The sequence below is a fragment of the Homalodisca vitripennis genome, unplaced genomic scaffold, assembly GCF_021130785.1.
Source record: "Homalodisca vitripennis isolate AUS2020 unplaced genomic scaffold, UT_GWSS_2.1 ScUCBcl_7996;HRSCAF=15917, whole genome shotgun sequence".
Classification (NCBI taxonomy): domain Eukaryota; kingdom Metazoa; phylum Arthropoda; class Insecta; order Hemiptera; family Cicadellidae; genus Homalodisca; species Homalodisca vitripennis.
Window position 1 is genome coordinate 2,873 of NW_025784114.1, and position 19,818 is coordinate 22,690.

General features: G+C 32.7%; 1 long non-coding RNA gene across 1 annotated transcript; it reads left to right on the top strand.

The window, feature by feature from the left end:
• The first annotated feature begins 270 nt into the window (after positions 1–270).
• LOC124374339 lies at positions 271–7,018 on the top strand. Its single transcript, XR_006923548.1, has 2 exons — positions 271–352; positions 6,600–7,018. It is a non-coding gene; the product is annotated as an uncharacterized LOC124374339 (long non-coding RNA).
• Positions 7,019–19,818: the final 12,800 nt, after the last annotated feature.

The following is a 19,818-nucleotide window of genomic DNA, read 5'->3' on the forward strand; positions in this document are numbered from 1 at the left end:
GTTGCCAGAGGGCAGGAGTGCTCCCATCTGATTTTAGCGAGAACTTTGAATAATCCTAAATATCTTAAGCTTAAATCTGTGTAAGTATGTTACTGTATTCTTTTAATTATAAAAAAGTAAACCTGTGAAAAAACTTTAATATTTAACTAGTGTTTGTTCGTAAAGTCTTATATTGTTTTCCAGCTGTATGTATTCAATTAAATTTTAACAAAAACTGTTTCTGTCAACAGGGAAAATCCAAGTAATTTTACTTCAACAGGTAGATAACTTCACTACCTGAACCTGAAAGAGCACAGCTTACAAACGAAAGTATTGTCTGTTTTAGACAATGGTTTATTTGATGACATTGGAGGTAAGTTGAGTATTGTTATTAATATTTTAATAGTATTACTTTAAACACACCATATTGTAATAAAATGTAATATACCTAATTATGACAAGAAATTGTGATAATTTGTTTTTTCTTTATTTTTTATTTTATCCCGATTTTGATACCAATATTGTAGTTTCAATTCTGCATTTGATTCCAATTCCTGTGTTAAAAAAGAAATAAAAATATAGCCCAATTTAAAAGAAATATTGTATCACCATTTTAAATAAAGAAATGGGCCAGTACCAAAAAAGAATTTGATTTTCTATTTTGATACCAATACCAAAATTAATAATAATAATAAATTCTGTACAGATTTCAGTATAAATAATAACTAATAAGAATAACCAAGTTATTAATAACTAATTACTAAATTAATAGTAACTCAAGAGTTTAGACAGGATAGGAAGAATAGACTAGCTTTACCTAAACTAGAATGATATTCCCCATATAGAGACATTAAAAAGCAACGTTGATAATACAATGTCTGTAAAAATCGTCTATAAGCACTTATAAGGCGCTCATGAATTTACTAACAATTTTGATATAACCAAACTGGCTTAGCCCTTGTGACAATTACTTAAGAAGGCTTTCACTACGTGTTTACGTGATGTCATAGTCGTTACTTCAAACAAACCTTATACCGGATATAACCAACTCTGAATTTGACCTTACAACCTTCAAGGTGTTACAAAGGAATTGCTCTTTCATTTGAGTTTTTTTTTATACAAGAAAAAAATGTAGGTGTAATAGTTGCAGCCAACCCAGTATTGTGTCCCATAGAGATCTTCTACTCTGCACAAGATATCAAAAGCCTGTTTGTATCATTAAGGTATCATTTAGGTTCACCTATGAATTACGTGTTGGTTGTTTGCACTTACCTGCCTCAATCCTCTATTGATACCTTTTTTAAATTTTATCTTGTGGACAAAGTAATATATCTGGGCAATGCGTTTAAGAATACTCTCTTGCTTGGGGATTTCAACTTGCCTGAAACGGTTTGGTAAGATTCTGAATCAGTGGCACACGTTAGTGCGGCCCAAGTAATTTTGGATATGGCATCTTCCTACCAACTCCAGCAGTTAAAATACATATGTTAATAAAAGAGGAGTCCTTCTTGATCTCTTCTGTACAAAAGTTTGTCTTGTAGTTCTTATCGTTGACACTCTTCTTCCTATGGAGGTTGCTTAACCAGCAATTGCTGTTGAACTCCCATTCTCCACTGGTTGAATGAGGATGTAGAGCGCAAGCTTGCTTTCTTGGGGCCTCATAAGGGAGTTGGGCCTGGTACAATATCACCTTGTTTACTAAGGTTTTTGGCATTCTATTCTTGCCCCTCAGCTTACCCTACTTTTCAATATACTGATGGATAATGAATTTTTTCTAGATGTTCTTAAGTCTATTTATATTATTAATGACATGTTGAAAGTTGTCGACATAAAATGCTTGCTTTTTGCTGATAACATCAAGGTTTACAGCGTTGTGCGTAAATCAATTGGACTGTGATAACCTTCAACAGCAATTATTCAGAGTGGAGCAATGTTGCATATCCATCTCAATGAAGATAAATCCTAGAAAATGTGCCACCATTACTTTTTTCCCATAATATTGACCCAGTTGTCTTGAATTATACTTTAAATGGCACTAATCTATGATTACCAGGGATCTTGGAATGATACACTTTAGAGATATTATTGAGTATGTCAGAGTAGTATGGTCTCTTAACCAGGCTGGCCATTATTCAACAATTGGAGAGATGCAGAGAAGGTTTGTTCGTGTTGTTGGAACTAAAATCTGTATACAACAACTTTAATGTTCTTATAGAGAGAGGATGTAGCAGCAAATCTGAAACTGATCTCTCTCAACTCTATAAGAAATCTGGCAGATGCTCTTTTCTTGAGAAGGCTTCTGGTAAATTTGTATTGACTGTCCTGACTTACTCAAATGTATTCCTTTTAACATTCCACCAGTTATGTGTTTCACAGTCCTATTCAAAAACTTAATTGCATTGGTAATTGTGTATTTGGGTTTGCCTTATATACAGTATATATGGTGAGTTTGCCTTCTTGCCCTGATAAAGAAAATAAATACATATGTAGGTTTTAAAGACATACTTTGATCAAAAAAAACATCTACCTTCGGTTTATGTAACCTACGTCCTGTCTAAGATATCTCTAGTGTCATAAGATGAATTTGACTTTTCATAATGATGAAGAAAATATACCCACGTACGACTGAAAAGTTAAAAACGTTCAGACTGTTTAAATTCACTTTCTGTCTAATTTTATTTACGGTTTCACATTTAAGTTTGCGTTGTTACGCTAAGAAAATATATTATATGTAAATCTTGAATATCACCTTATATTAAAAAGTGTCTACTTCTGACCTGAAATATTTCTGGTGCTATAATTGATTTTGATTTTTTATCCCGATAAAGAAAATGCATGTATACGTAAGCTTACAAAGACTACTTTTGGTCGAAAAAAACACTTGCTTCCATAGCCTGTGTTCTACTTCCGGTATAAGTTGCATAGTGAAAAATTCATTGAAACTAAGGCCATTCAACATTACAAAATATAATAAGTTAAGTAATTTGTAATAAGTTTTGCGTGATAGCAGTCTTGTTTTTTTTTGATTGTAGTCTGAGAAAGAATGGCTCACTGAAGCTTGTTTTTGTCCATCCCCTTGTTTATCCTTAAAGCACACTGAAAATGCCAAATCCAATCTCAAGGGAGCCAGCCAGTTTCAGATACCCTTATGTGCAAACAAACATTCACAGCTTTGTTCATTAAGGTAGATTTTATAACAGAGATGAAATAGTATGTATAAATGCATTACATGGTTTAAATTCGTCACTTGTGCAATCAGTAGTATCAAGCACTGTATATTTAATATTTTCTAAAATTTTTGTGTAAAAATGTTTCTTGGTGAACTTTAGCTGAAAGTGTCAATGGTTTTTTAGTGTCAGTTAACTTTTTATTATGTGTCATTAAAAATTTTAATTCTTCTCCCAAGTTCTTAAATATTCCAAAAAACTCTTCCTGTTTTTCACTTTATCAAAACCTTTCTCAGATTTCAATGCATATTTAAAAAAAAGTTAACCAATTTGGTCCAGCCTTTCTCAAGATTAGTGCTTAATAACACATTGAATGATTTATTTTTATTTATAAGATAATATTGTAACTGTTTTACACTGTTCTATTGTTATGGTTGTGATAGTTTTATTATTTATGAAATAATGTACATACTTGCACGTCTTATTGTTACTATACAAATTGTTAGTATTGTTATTACTTAATAAGTTTTGTTCTTGTTATTGTTAGGTATTCTACGAGGGTCTTCCCAGAAAGTAAAGAACGATTTGCGCATCACGGGCGGCGCAGTTCCCCCACCACCCACCGCGGTAGATAGCTTATTCGTTAGCCACACCTTCTGCCTCAGTGTGAGCTGAGTAGCGGTACCGTGAGGTCACGTTTGCGTCTCCTGTGAAAGTTTTAAATGGCGGCGTTAATTGAAAATCCCGCCAAGTGTGAACTGCGTAGTGTGATACGGTTTCTGAATGCACAGAATGTTCGACCTATTGAAATTATATAGGCAAATTAAGGCAGTTTACGGTGACAATGCGATGAACGAGTCATCAGTGAGGAAAATGGTGCATTCAATTTAAGGAAGGTCGAACTAATGTGCACGACGAGGAACGATGTGGAAAGGCCGTCACTCGTTACTGACGAGTTGGCAGCGAAAGTTGATGGAAAAATTCAACAAAACCGTCGTTTCACTTTGAGTGGTCTAGTGGAATTTTTTCCACAAATTTTCAAGGTCGCTTTTGCACGAAATAGTGACTGAAACGTCTTGGTTATCAGAAAATGTGTGCTCGTTGGGTGCCTAAGATTATGACTGATGTCCACAAGACTAAAACGGATGGTAGCAGCTCTTGAGTTTTTTGACTCAGTATGACGAAGAAGGTGATGCGTTTCTTGACCGCATCGTAACGGGTGACGAAACTTGGGTTTCCTATCGAACCCCGGAAACAAAGCTCCAGTCAATGGAATGGCATCACTCGAATTCACCAACAAAAAACAGGAAAGAAAAACCCAAATTTGAACACCAGGAAATTGATGGCAACAGTTTTTTGGAACCGAAAAAGGCCTAATCCATGTGGAGTTCATGCCGAGAGGCGAAACAATCAACTCAGAGGCCTACATCGAGACCTTGCATCGGCTTCGCCGCGCTATTCAGAACAAACGACGCAGAATGCTGTCGTCGAAAGTGGTGCTGATCCACGACAATGCTCGGTCTCATTGCAGTGCACGAACCAAAGCAGAACTCAATTCTTTCAAATGGCAAATCTTCGGATACCCTCCGTATAGTCCAGATCTGGCTCCGAGTGACTATCACTTGTTTCCAAAGTTGAAAGTGTTTTTTAGGCGGAAAAAACTTTTTGGGTGACGAAGACCTCAAAGAAGGAGTAAAAACGTGGCTTCATTCCTTGGCGGCTTCATTCTATAACGTCGGTATAGAAAAAACTGGTGCCACGCTACAACAAGTGCCTTGACAGTTCCGGCGATTTTGTAGAAAAATAGAGTAAGTTTATAAGTATTTATAAATTAAAATTTTCATGCTCTTATCTTTTGTTTTCTATTGACTTATAACAAAACGTTCTTTACTTTCTGGAAGACCCTCGTACTATATTTGTTAAAGACATTACTTTTTAAACATTATTGTTTGACATATTTTTTATTATGTGTGTCACTCAGTATTCTTTGTTTCCCTCTTAATATATGATATAAAATAGTAAAAGATACATTGTTTCATATGCAAGCAGTTACGTTAGTATTCATTTTTTAAATGGTGTTTAACTTTAAATACAAAAATGAAAAAAGAACATATTTTATGAAGAAGAGGAATATCCTTCCTAACAATATGTTAAAGTTATCTAACCTATCTATATTCTCATGCTAAAACCTGGATTTTTGCCCTCTTTATGCTTTTTTGTTCTCTTAAATTAACTAAGAATATAAAACGATAAGTGGTATTGTTTCTTTAAATGTAAAGCAAATCTGGCCAGTAGGAGTGGTAGGAGCCATGATAAAATATTTTTTAAATAGAAAAGTACATATATTATTACAAAAGCCATATTTATATGACTACACAAATTATGAGTCAAACAAAGATTGACAAGCATCTGTTTTATTAGTTTTTAAGCTTACATGGGCGTTGTTGTAACTAAAATCAAAGTCTTCCAGTTCACACCAGTCGAAATGTTGCATACACAATTATTTTCTTGAAATATTTGAGACTTGGCTGAGGAAAGCCATAGTTTAAACTTTCAGCTGAAGTTCATCAAAGAGGCAGAAACATTTGTTTACATTTAAAATTTAGAAAATTATTATTATAAAGTGCTTGATCAGTAGTGTAATGCAGATTGCAAACTGTCTAATGCAGTGAAAATACTATTAAACGCTGTTATAAAAACCACCTCATTATACAAAGCTGTGAATATTTGCACATAAGGTAATTGAATTTGAATTGATCGAAGGTAAATGAAAAGAGCCGAAAGAAGTTGCTTTATGATCAAAATTGGTTTTTGTTGATACATTTTCTTGATCGGAACACAAGGCAAACTCCACAATAATACTGGAAATATCTTAGACAAAAAATTAATTTTAACAGACCAAATTTGATTCTTTATAACCTAATTAGTTAGATTCATCCATAAATTAATTAATTGTACTGATTAACTTATCAACACCTAGCAAAAACCATGAAAGATAGAGGCAGGAAATATGGCCAAGAGGCTCACGAAGGAACGACTATCAATTATTTCAGGAATGTGTATAATGTGATAAGAAGTGTGAATACACGAATATAGTGTACTGTTTTTCAACAGGAAATTTGCGTGCAAAGTAGCAGGCAAATGCTAGTATATATATAAAACTGTGAATTATAATTTTTTAATACAGTAATTTCTTATCTTTATACATTTTTTCATGTAGAAATTAAGACCATAAAACTTTTTAGTGATCAGTAAATTTATGTACCACCATTTTTGTAGACAAATTATCATTAGCTGCAGTAGACGCAGAATAGCAACACTACTTAAATTACATTCCTGTCTATCAGTTATGTACTTTAAAGTGACTATGTAAAACCATATTCCTAACTACATACTGGCATTATCCTGATCATATATCACTGTGTTATTTTTTTAACATTGTTTTCTTTTCAGAATCCATTCAACCAAAGCATTTCAAGAAGAACAAAGGTTTATATAGAGAACACACTGAAAATCATTTGGTCAATCATAAGAAGCAAATTGAAACAGAAATTGAATGGAAAAACATCTCAAAAGAAAGATGGTTGTCAGAAAAAATACAAGCACTCCATCGACAATATAAAATCATCTCACGATTTGTTGAAATTTCTCCAGGTTGAATCAACATACCACGGTTCCACCTCAAATCACTTAAAATCATCTACAAAGCAGTCTGTTTTTAAAAATGTAGATAAACTGCAGTGGACAATGATCAAAAAATTTATTAATAAAAGAATAAAATTGCTTAGAACAACTGAAGAACGTGGAGATATCAAGAGACGGGAAACATTACTTAAACAAGTTTGTGAAAATATAAGACATTGGACATCGTATAGTTGTCTCTTTTTTTCCACATATAATTTCATAACTGTTAAGGGTGAAACATTCAACATTAGTAGCACTGGTCATATATTATAAATTATTTTTAATGCATAAATGCATTGCAATAAACAATTTACGTAACCATAAAAACGGGTAGTGTAAATAAGTCATAGGGTTGAAATATAAATACATTTAAACATTTTTCTTTAAAGCAAACTATTTTTCAAAGTATTGCAACTATTTTTACTATTTCAGAACTTCAAATTAAAATCGGCATCGAATGAAGATCCTTGATCTAGTTACGCAAATTTAGATTTAATACCTTACAAAACCACTTGTGTTATAAAAGTTTTGTCAAGAAAAGGGTTTCTTGTTTTAAATAAAATAAATTAAAAGTTGATTCTGCATAAAAATTAAAACTGAACTAAAAAAGTTATCTTTCTTATAAGATTCAAATAAAATAAAATTTCAAATTCAATTAAAAATAAAATGTGCTTTCTTTTTTTTAAGTGAAGCAAAAAATAAAACTGAAACTAAAAATTCACTGAAAAATTCTTTGTATCACGTCTGTCACTACCTGTTTACTGACGGTACAGCTTCAAATTTAATACTGTAATTTAACTATATTTCACCCAATAATATTTACTAATAACTTGATTTCTTGATATATTCAAATTATTTTTGACTGTTTTATACTAAATATCTATTCAATTGCTAATAACCTTTAACTAATATTAAAATTGAGAACTTTACTTCAACAGTACTTGCAATAACATATACTGTCTTACTTGTGTTAATTATATTGTAATTTCCAAATCTTCTTAATTCCCCCTTTTGGAGTAAAATAATACAATAGTTCCTGTAAAAGAGACCTAACATTGGTTGGCAACAAATTTTCCATATTAAAATCCTAAGTAGACTATAATAGAGCTACTTACGTAAAAACTTCATGCATACTTCTAGAATAATTAGGACTGGACATATCACACCTAAACTAAATCCACAAAACAGAGATGCGTGTGTCGGAGGTTTTTACACCGACTCTTTCCCTAACCCACCCATCTCATCACCAATGTTCTCGATTGTCCTCTGACTATCCAATCACAAGGCTAGAGACATTAATTGTCAACTAAGCAATCCCTGTTGTTATTACAGTCGACTTTAACGTAAATAATAATGAACTAAATCTCGTATGTTACCAAAATGAAACCATTTTGAAGTTTCTACCTTTTATAGAAGTGAGGTAATGACTGTTTATGTGAAAGTTTACATTAGGTTATTGGCTATTATGAATTACATAAAGGTTAAACAACTTCCAGCTGAAAAACTAATATTTTTCATATTTTATGAAGCTTATGTTTCAGTACACAGTCGAGTAGTGTGTGTTTTTGGATTAACAATAAATCAGTAACAAAAAAATTTTACAATTGTCTATTACAAATGTTGGCTGTGAACTTCGATTTGAACATGGAGCCATCTAAGCATTGGTCTTATATGAGTTAAAAATACATTGAATGATGAATTCTGTAATGAATCATCAGTGTTGTATTCATCCTAGTAATTACAGTCTTTTAGACAAAACACAATCACTAATAATTAAGCACTAAATTGAGCACTAAAAAAGGTATAGGTTGACTATGACAAGGAATTTAAACAAGTTCATTTTTTCTAGTGAATACTAAGATATATATCTGCTTCAGTACTTATACTAGGCAAAATTAAAGTACGCTCCTTCAAAAATGTAACAAAGACTGGACACTAATTTTGCCTACAGCTCAAAAGGTCATATCAATTAACATTTCTTTAAATGATTTTTAAATAAAATTAATATTATAAACTAAAATAAGCAGTACATTATGTTCATGTGTATGTGTTGTTGCCTATATTTTCAACAATTGTTCAGGATTTTTTGTGGTGATTATCTAATACCTCCATTCAAAAACTAATCTTATTACCAAATTGTGACTTCCAAAGAAATAACATTTGAAAGAAAATACAATTCAATTACAAACAAATATAAATTCTGACTCTTGAAACTATATTGTCTTTAGAATTCTTGGGACGTCTCTCTTGGTGGTATTTTTTAAGTATCTTTAACGATGTTTCTGAATCTACAAAACCGATTTTGATGAGTTTTTTTGAAAAACGAATATAACGCTGCCACAGAGTAGTCTCTACATTTAATTTTTTTAAGCATTGGATATGTATATAACCAGCAAATCAGCTGAGAAGTTTTGGTATAAGCCCATATAAAGAACCCAGAAAAAATTGTGGAGGTGCTGTTTTCTTACATTTATGACAATTTAAATCAGAAATCCCAGAAAACGTAACTTTTCCTGCTTGGCTTTGGGAATGGCCGTCCTTATTAAATACAAAGATTTTGAATAGTATAAAATCACTGTAAGTTACCTCAGAGTTGATATGCGACATTCCAAGTTGGAATATATCAGGGTTCCAGAAAATGCTCCTTTAGGAGTCGTTTTGAATATTACATGGAGCAATGAGACGAAACAAGATGTTGAGATGTGGTTTTCTTCCAACGCATCATAAACTTACCTCACAGTTCATAATAATGGGCATTTTCACTCTAGTCTACACAACAGCAGGGAATGCTTCACACACCTGACATTAACAGGACGAGAATGGTTACAGCAGTTTTAATGCAGTTACTTAAAGAGTGGAAAGCGGGATGGCTTATTTTGATAATCGGTTTTATTTATTGTTTCTTAAATCGGAAGTTTTTGACCAGGGCCGGATTTAAAAATACAAGCCCCTAGGCTCCATCCTGTAATGTAGGCCCTGGGATCGTGGTTTGTGGTATATGGAATACCTCCAATGAAAGGAGGATCCGGGGGGCCTCCCTCGGGAATATTTGAACATTTAGTTGCAAAATGGCGATTTTTAAGGGTATTTGCGCTAAAATATTCTATATTGTCTTACCTGAAAAAATATTAATTGCTTCATCAGTAATAACATAATGTTTCTACCAATATAGATTAGAAAAAATATGGCATTAGATAACTTTAATATTGTTAAATATTTAACTCAAGTTATTTTAGGTAAAGATAAGCCACAAAATAAAACATAACTTTAAATGTGCATTGGTAAAGTAAACAAGGAAAAGTACAATTCAATATTAAGAAATTATGAATAAATCTTTAGATATAAATTAAATATATTATTGGAAATCATGTTCATTCAGTCACCTTTGCTGATTAGTTTCCATCTAATCTCTGCAATAAAGTTTGTTTATGATATTTTTCATGGCTGACTTGTCTCAGAATGTTGTGTTCTATATTAAACAAGGCCAAAAAGTGTAGCCTGTCTTCTGACGTACAGGTCCAGAATCTGTTCTTAATCAGCTTCAGCTTAGAGAATGATATTTCTGTAGAGCAATTGTCACTATCAAGAAAAGTAGAAAGAAAGTGATGTGGTTGTGCTCAGTCGATTCTAGGGTTTTGTAAAAAATTCACTAGACTTGTTTACTGACCCAAAATATCGGGACACGAATATATTTCAGTGACCATCACTTATTTTCAGGAGTGTTTATTATACCTATGACATACCTTTTAGCTCCATCAGAAATCGCGGGTAACTGATAATTTAATTAATAAAAGACTATTGGAAATGCCTAACCATATCACACATGACACTTGAAAAAGAGTTCCCCTTTGCAAACCACCCACACGATCAATAATCGATTTGAAAGCTGTATACCATACCTCGACAATTTGGAGCCCAATAATGGAAAAATTGATAAATAAATTAGTGCAATATTATCTATTTATCGAGATTTGAAGTGGTAAAATATCTTCTGGGTGTAGTTCTTTGCGTTTTCTGGGGTATAATAAATTATTTCAAAATTACATAAATAAACGCATCAATAAGAGAAAATAGTAATATACTAAATATTAACTTTATGATAGTTGAAAATGGAACAAATTATAAATACTACGGAAAATCATATAATCTACTGTACACACTTGTGTCTTATAACTCTGAACAGACAAAGTTAACTAACCTTCATTGCATTGCAGAGCAAATACATTTATTTATAATTTACTATATTCACTTATAAGTCGCATTGGAGTTTCTATCAGTCATTCTATAAATTAACGCAACTAGCTTGAGCTTTTTATACTAAAAAAACAAAACTAGGACAAAAATAGAGTACATTAGTTTTGTAATATTCAACACAATGTTTTTTTAGTGTAATTTAAGAAAATTATCTTATTTTTCTATTAAACGGAGCATAAATCTTGTCCATTAATATAAATATATTTGTCAATTTGAAGATAATGTGCTCACACAATGCAAATTGGCTCTTTGGCCCCTTTTTACCATTTCTAATTTTTTGACCACGTTTTAGCTCAAAAATACTAATCCTCTATTCACATAGTACTTTGAGATTGAGACTAAGATTAGGAATAGGAATAGCGGCTTGGGCAAATGAGACGGACAGACCAACGAAAATTATCTTTCTTTTAGCCACTCCCTCCTCACTGGTGTGGGGAAAAGGAGAGAAGAAGAACTAAGTATACTGAGCAAAGATGAAAAAAAAAAAAAAACAGAAAATTGAAAAACATAGAACACCTTTTTTATTCGTTCCTCAATATGTTTTCTATATTAGGATCCTTAGCATGTCCTATATTATTTACTAACGGCCATATAAGGTTATAACACAACTTGTTTGTGTATATTATGACTAACCGACAAGCTCACATAGGTTTTTTTTTTTTTTTTTTTTTTTTTTTTTTTTTTCTTTTTGCCTGTTGGCTGGCCTTTATAATCTTATAATGCGGCCACGTAGTACACTTGTTATGTCTTCTTTCTAGTTATTTGCCGTATTCACTTTTTACATATGAACCTTGTGGTTGCCGGCCAAGCTATGAACAATTAGTTAGTCTTTGCATTTACCAATTCATGTGTTTTTTTTTCTTCTTTTTTTGTAATTTACTATATTGCTATTAGCTTATCAGATGTTTATTTCATTTTGTTTGTTTTTCTATGAAGGTTATGTAGAGTAAAATCCATACCCTAGAACCATAATTTGTAACATGTTCTGTGAAATTTTATGGTTAGTTAGGAGAAGGAAAAACTAAGGAAATCTCTTTGATTGGATTATATGATAGTGATTTTGATATTTTTCACTGCCACTGCATGTATTCTAAGTGTTCCACAACCTAATCAAATTTTACATGGTTCTACTTACTATTTTTAAAAAATCATTAATTTCTTTATAAATTTGAGTGTCTGCTTTTCACAGCAAATCGTATTAATATAATATTCGAATTCTGTTGATTGGCTTTGTATCTTGATTGATTTACTTTCTTGTTAAACTAAGTTGCCTGGCATAAGAGTACTTGGGACATTCCAGCAAAACATGTTCCATTGTCTCTATCTTAGCCATTGTGCAGTTTAGGCATAGCGGAGTTGAAGTATTTTTTTATTCTGTATAGACATGAATTTACATTGCCATGACCAAGCCTCAATCTACTGATATTAATGATTTCCCACCTGCTAAAAATTACATGATTTAAACCATGGGTATTTTGTAAATTGGCTCTGTATCTGTTTAAACCACCCAGCTTTTGAGGATTGTTGTAAGAGGTTTGTAAATTGTAAACCATAAAATTTTTTCTGGAAGGCTTTAAAAATCATCAATAGGTACTGGCAGGTATTGTGTTTCCACTCCATCATTAGCTGCTTCCTTAGCTAATTTATCCACCCTTTCATTATAATGGATTCCTATATGTCCAGGTATCCACTGAATATATATTCTTTTCTGTGTTTCCACCAACAGTTTAAAAAATCATCATGATAATACCATTTTCTTTATGTCCCTTACTGCAGTTTTCCAATGCCATGATGGCTGATTAAAGAGTCAGTGCATATAACTATGCTGACTTCATTTAATGGTAGAACAAACTCAACTGCTAAATAAATTGCATATATTTCTGCAGAGTAACTCGACATATACTGGCTTAGCTTAAATTTGTGTTCTATTTGTAGTGATGGAATATAAACAGCAGCTCCAACCTTTTCATTGCATTTTGAACCATCTGTGAAAACTGCCAAACAATCTTTATATTTTGTTACAAAACATTCTATTTATTCCCTGATGGATTACCGCCGCATTAACAGGTCTTTTTACTGTAATCTTTTCATTATCTATTAATGTATTAAATACTACATTTGGATTAGTCAATAAAATTGGACAGTCCAAATCCCAGTGGTTTGGTATTTTTAAGTTTATGGTCAAAGTAATTATGATCCACTTCACCAATCTTATGTATGGCTTTTATATACAGAGGGATTTTTCCTATTCTTCCAATAACTTGACATGCTGATTAATAGATTGAGATAATTAATTTTATAGTGTGCTGGATGTTCTTCATCATATATTATTTTGTATATGACTCTTTCTGCAATGGCAGTACGCCTCATACTTAATGGTAATGTAGAGGTTTCGGTTTGTAAAGCTATGATAGGTGTAGATTTAAATGCATCCATGGTTATCCTCAAGGCTTGATTTTGTATAACTTCAAGTTTATTTAGTAACTTTGCAGATACATGACCAAACAAAAAACTACAATAATCCAGTTTAGCCAGTATGAGACTTCTGTATACTTTAATTATGAAGTCCGGATGAGATCCCTGTCTTCCACATGCTAACAGTTTAAGGATATTTAAGTTCTTTTTGACATTTGGATGCATAGGTTATTTTATATGATCTGAAAATGACAGTTTATTATCTATTGTCACAACCTAACAGTTTGATAGTATTTTTAGGTGTTACTTTGTGACCATTAACATAAAAATATCCGTACTGTTCATTATCATTATTTCTTTTACTTGAAAATACTGTAATATTACTTTTGGTGGCATTAAGCTCAAGATATAGTTTATCAAAGCTTTTAAAAACAATGTTGTTGAGTGCAATTTGCATATTGTTGAATGCTGTGTGTCATAGTTCTTATGACAAGTGTAAAGAGATATATCATCAGCAAATCTGTACTGTCTGTATTTCTTCAGGTAGGATGTTCTTTAAATCAGAGACGTACAATGAAAAAAGAAGAGGACTTATTACACTTCCTTGAGGCAAACCTTTGTAGGCATGTCTGGTAATTGTTTCATTTGGAAGAATCAGATGTAGACTTCTTCCTATGAGCCATTTACTAAAATGATGTATAAACTTTGTTGGTATACCTTGCATGTATAATTTTCTCAGTAGGAGTGGAATAGCTACATTATCATAAGCACCTGAAATGTCAAGTGCTGCAACAATAACATTTTCTCTTTGAGTTAGCGCAACCTGTATATCTGTGGTTAAGGTAAGTAAATAATCTGAGCAGCCACGCTTCTTCCGAAATCCAAATTGATTTTCAGGAATTAATTTTTGCTTGTTAATTAGCCACTCAAACCTATTCTTGATCATTGTATTCATGATCTTCATTAGACAGGAGATTAATGAGATAGGCCTATATGACTGTTCATTACCTTTATTTTTATTAGGTTTAAGAATAGCTATTATTTTAATTTCTTTCCATTGTTTAGGTAATTCCACTTTATAGTTCCATATATTATTGTAACAATTTAGCAGAATACAGAGTGCACTCATTGGGAGGTTCTTTATCATACTATATGTGACTCCATCTAATCCTGGGGATGTATCCTTTTTCTTAGAATAAATAGCATTATGAAGTTCTTTCATATTAAAAACTATCTTCAAGAAAGCTTCCTTGACTGGTAAATATTGATTTATGGGGTAGTTAATTTCATTGACTTGAGCTACATAATCTGGAACAATATGACTCATAAATTTTTCTGCCAATTCAGTATTATTATCAAATTCATGATTGTGGGCCATTGTGTTGTTCCTTAGTTTGTTAATAATTTTTCCAAGCATAGGTTGATGACTTTCTGTCACTAATCTGATTGCATAGATTAGACCAACCCTGTTTTTTCGCTTGTTGAATTACTACCTGAGCTTTGTGTTGAGCAATTTGATAATTTCTATATGTAAGTGCAGTCATATTTTGTTTAAATATTTTAAAAGACAGCCTCCTCTGAGCAACTGCCAGAGAACACTGTTCAGTCCACCAAGTTTTAGGAACAAAACCTAACTTTTCAACAATGTTTGCCTTTCTTGCACAAGGAGTTGCCATATTTATTGCCTCTGTCATTAAGTTATAAAATTTATTTATATCTACCGATGAATGGTCAGGGATATCCGCTAACACCTGCTCTATGTAGTTTGTATACACTTTCCCAATTAGCTCTCTTAACATTTCTAGTATAATTCTTGTTTAGATTTTATGTTAGAATACAATTGACTAATTTGAAAGCTGATTGTAATTGGAAAATGATCACTCCCCATTGGATCATGCAATACATCCCAAACTGAGCATCGTTGAGTATAACTTAGGTGAAACAAATGTTAAATCTATTATAGACTGTTGATGGTATAAAGCTGGAAGCTGTGGTTGGATTATTTGAGTTTGCAAGTATGAATAGGGAGTTATTGTAATGGTTGTATATATCATTACCTCTACTGTTAGCTTTATTATTGCAACCCCAAAAAAAAGGGGTGGTGGGCATTGAAATCACCGCACACTAGAGTATACCCTTTATCATCAGAAAATAAATTTTCAAACCAAAATTCATTGTTTATTTTCTTCTTGGTGCTATTACAAGTTTATGATTTTAATTGGATACTTCAAATTGGTCGGTGGGTAATTAATACTAAGGAGTTGGGTAGATTCTGTATTAATTTCTCTAAACTACTTGAGTAGTTATGGCTTTGTGTACTAATTAGTGCTATGCCACCATATCCATCAATCTGTCTTAGTCTTAGTAGATAATAATTGTTGTCAATCAACTTGTCATGATTGGTTAGCCCAAGTTTCTTGTACCGCACCAATATGAATGACCCTGATTGGAAAAGAATTGCTTTACCTCAGGCCATTTATGTTTCAATGACCTGGCATTCCACTGAAATACTTTTAAATTATGTATTTCCATTGTTGCTAATATTGTTAGTTTTAATAATTTAGTTTCAGTGATCTCAAAATTAGATTGATGAAGGTTAAGTAAGGATGACATTATTTATTTTTAGTAAAGCTATTGCCTTTACTATTTATAACTAATTTGTTCGGTTTTTCAGGAGGTCTTACATTTTCACCTTTGCTTGTGTTATCTTTATTTATGCCTATAAGGTAAGAAGAAAAGATCTCTTCAATTTGTTTTTTGCTGTGTTAGTATTTGATAGGTTAATTTTTAAGGCATTTACACCTTAACTCGTAAATTTTATCCTGCAAAAGGGTTTTTAATTGCTCTCTATTACTTTTCATTGTCTGTTGATAGCGTTAGAGTATGTTTTCTTCGATGTTGTCTGAACCTGTATCTTGATTTGGCTTGGTTTGTGTTACCAAATCTATTTGAAGGGATTTGTCTGGAGTTCATGTTACTACTGTAACTGAAGGTATTTACTTTAGATTTAGGTTTTCTATATGTTGTAGGCACTAATAACTAGCACTATTATCATTTTCAACTAAATTACTCAGAGGTGAAAATCTATTATTAGGATGGTAGTAAGATGGTTTGTTATTGCCAGTTTACAGGTAGTTCTGGATAATCCGAATCATTGTTTGTTTTAATTTTTTCTGCATTAAGATTGTTTTATAAAACGGTTATCTCTTGTTATTTTATAGGTTATAGGGATAGTGTGCACTAGCAGTAAAATAATCTTCCTTATTGACGCTCATTTCTGTTTTTTAATAAGTTTCTGCCTTTTGAACTCCGGACAAAAACTTCGATGAACTACTATGTGGACCATAACAATGTACACATTTCTTAGGTTGTGAACAAGGTTCAGATTTCCGAATGGAATTTGTCTCCACAATCTCTGCATAATCTTTCATTTTTACATGGTGAATTAGCCACGTGTCCGTATGAAAAGCATCTGTAGCACTGTTTAACAGGAATAACAAAAGTTTCAACCTTCATACGAACATTTTTTTTTTAAAAAAAATTAAGTTTAATAAAATCTGGAAGATTATCTGATTTCAAATGTTATTTTTACAAAGTTTTGTATCAACCAAATTATTGTTTACCCTTCTTTTAATTCTATGAACTTGAATTAGAGGGTGTTCACTTACAGATTCATTTAGTATTTCATCCTCGCTTACTTCAGGTTCTACATATACAACTCCTACAGAATAAATTCTGATGGTGGGTACAAAAACATTGTAGTTCATTTATTGATGTGAATCAATTAAGTTATTTGCAGCAGTGAAAATTTTTGCAAATGGACTGATAGATTATTACCAGCACGTGTAATTAAAAATCTATATCATTGTGGTGTTGTTTGATTATTTTTCCCACTTGAAAATGGATTTTTAGTTTGTGTTTATCTTTATGTTGAATAATTATTTCATATGGTCCTTTATTTTTAGCTGTATAGTACCTTTTGATAAAACTTTTTTTAGCATTAGTTTTGGCAGCTAACCCATTTTTATTAGAATTATACTCCTCATTGGCCTGATCTCTTTTCCGCTTTAACTCTTTACTGTCAATGTTAGCATTACTACAATAAGTGTGATCTAAATCCATATTAATGGGGTCATTTGGATTCATAATAGATTCCACGGCTTTTTTCAAGCTCCAAATCATTAGTAGCCATTTGGCTTGGATTGGCTGGACCTGATTCGGACATCTCAGGTCCAGCCTAAACGTGCGCGGAATAAACTATTCTATAGGGTTTAAAATTTGCATGTGGACAGGATTAAGATTAAACAATGTTTCTAAAAATAATGGTAAAGAAGGTTAAACGAAATGTACAAAATCTATGGAAGAAGAAAGTTTGACAATGGTAAACATTAAAAAACTAAAATACTAGAGAAATATAAACATTTGGAATAAGCGCTTGGTTTGTTTCTTTTCTGTGAGGTTAGGTATGGATAACGATAGGGGTTGGCAAACCACTAAGTTCTAGTTACATACTCAACTACACAAAACGTTCGATTCTTATATCTTACACATAAACCCATATTATTGCTATGTTCATACGAATGAGCTATAATTTATTGTGCTGAAACAAAAATAATATTAATTTTTTTAATATGAAAAACACCACACGTTTCACCTGTTTCTGTTAAACTTAATTGGGACAGTCAAGATGTCGAGCGAGAGTGTTTAAACAACAAAAGTTGGAGGTGTAGGTCACTAAATACACTTAACCTGTACACTCTGTAAGTTGAAAGTTGACTTTTTATTTTGAGAAACGCCCCGTCTTCTTAACGGGCTGCATTTTAAATTAGACGAGCTAGGAACCTCTGATCGGCCCCCGGACACACACCATTTTTGACGTTTGGATATATTAACATTCAGGGGGTTATTGAAGCAACCTAGGTACAAAGTTTTAATTGCGGGACACTTGTTTGGTTAAGGTCTCAGGGAGTGGACTTTTACTTGAGAAACGTCCGTCATACACGGCTGACATTTTAATAATTAGGGACGATTAGGACCTCTGACGGCCCGACCACCACCTTTTTGACCGTTGGTATATTAATAAGTGCAGCCCTTTACAGAAGCATCTGTGTTACAAAGTTTCATTGCGGGGGGCGGCACTTGTTTGAGTTTAGTCTCGAGGAAGTTGACTTTTATACGAGAACGCCCGTTTCTAACGGTTGCATTTTAAATTTAGGACGATTAGGTACCTTCTGGACGGCCTGACACCACATTTTTGACGCCCATTGGTTTTCTTATTAAACATTTCAGGTTATTGAGCAACCTGGTGTAACAACAGTTTCATTGCGTGGCACTTGTTTGGTTAAGTCTACAGGAGTGGGACTTTTACTTGAGAAAACGTCCGTTTCTAACGGATTTGCATTTAAAATTTAGGACCGGATAGGACCTCTGACGGGCCGACACCACTTTTTGAGACGGTTGGGGTATATTAAAGCTGCAGCTTACAGAGCATCTGTGTACAAACTAGTTTTCATTGCGGGCACTTTGTTTGGTTTAGTCTTCAGGAGTGAACCTTTTACTTGAGAACGTCCGTCTATACGTGTGCATTTTAAATTAGACGATAGGGCCTCTAGAAGGCCGACACCACCCTTTTTGACGTTGGTTATATTAAAAGTGCAGACTTACCAGAGCATGCTGTGTTACAAAGTTTCATTGCGGGCACTTGTTTGTTTTTAATTCTCAGGAGTGGCTTTTTATTACGAGAACGTTCCATTTTACGCGATAACATTCCCTGACGGTTTTTACTTATTAGCCTATATTCGGGATCTTCTATTTATGGACTACATTTACATTGGGGATAAATACCTTTGTGGAAGGAAAGTAATAAAATACACAAAAAACTGTTGTTGATTTTGCGAAAGATCGTTTTTATAATTAGTATTATTACCAAATTTATCTCAGTTTTTTGGAATTTTTGGTTAACGCTTTCAGAATTGATGGGACTGACAACATTGATGCACTACGGTCTGGGACGATTAAAGTGACGTTAACTTCACGCGTCGGTGTTCGTTCACGTCTATTGAAATTGTTGATAGTTAATTGCAAGCGGTCAATATAGTTCTAGTAAAATCATTAAAACAGATTCTAGCCTCCCACGTAGGCTTGTCAGTGGGTATTGGACATCGTCAGTAAATGACAAACAATCCACCTCCTTTAGGATTATGACAATGGAATATTCAGTCTCTTAAAGTTCCCAAATACGGGCCTGCGGGGGCTGAAGTTAGAAACATTTTGTTTACAATTAATAACATAAAAAACTCATTGTTTTACCTCCAGGAGA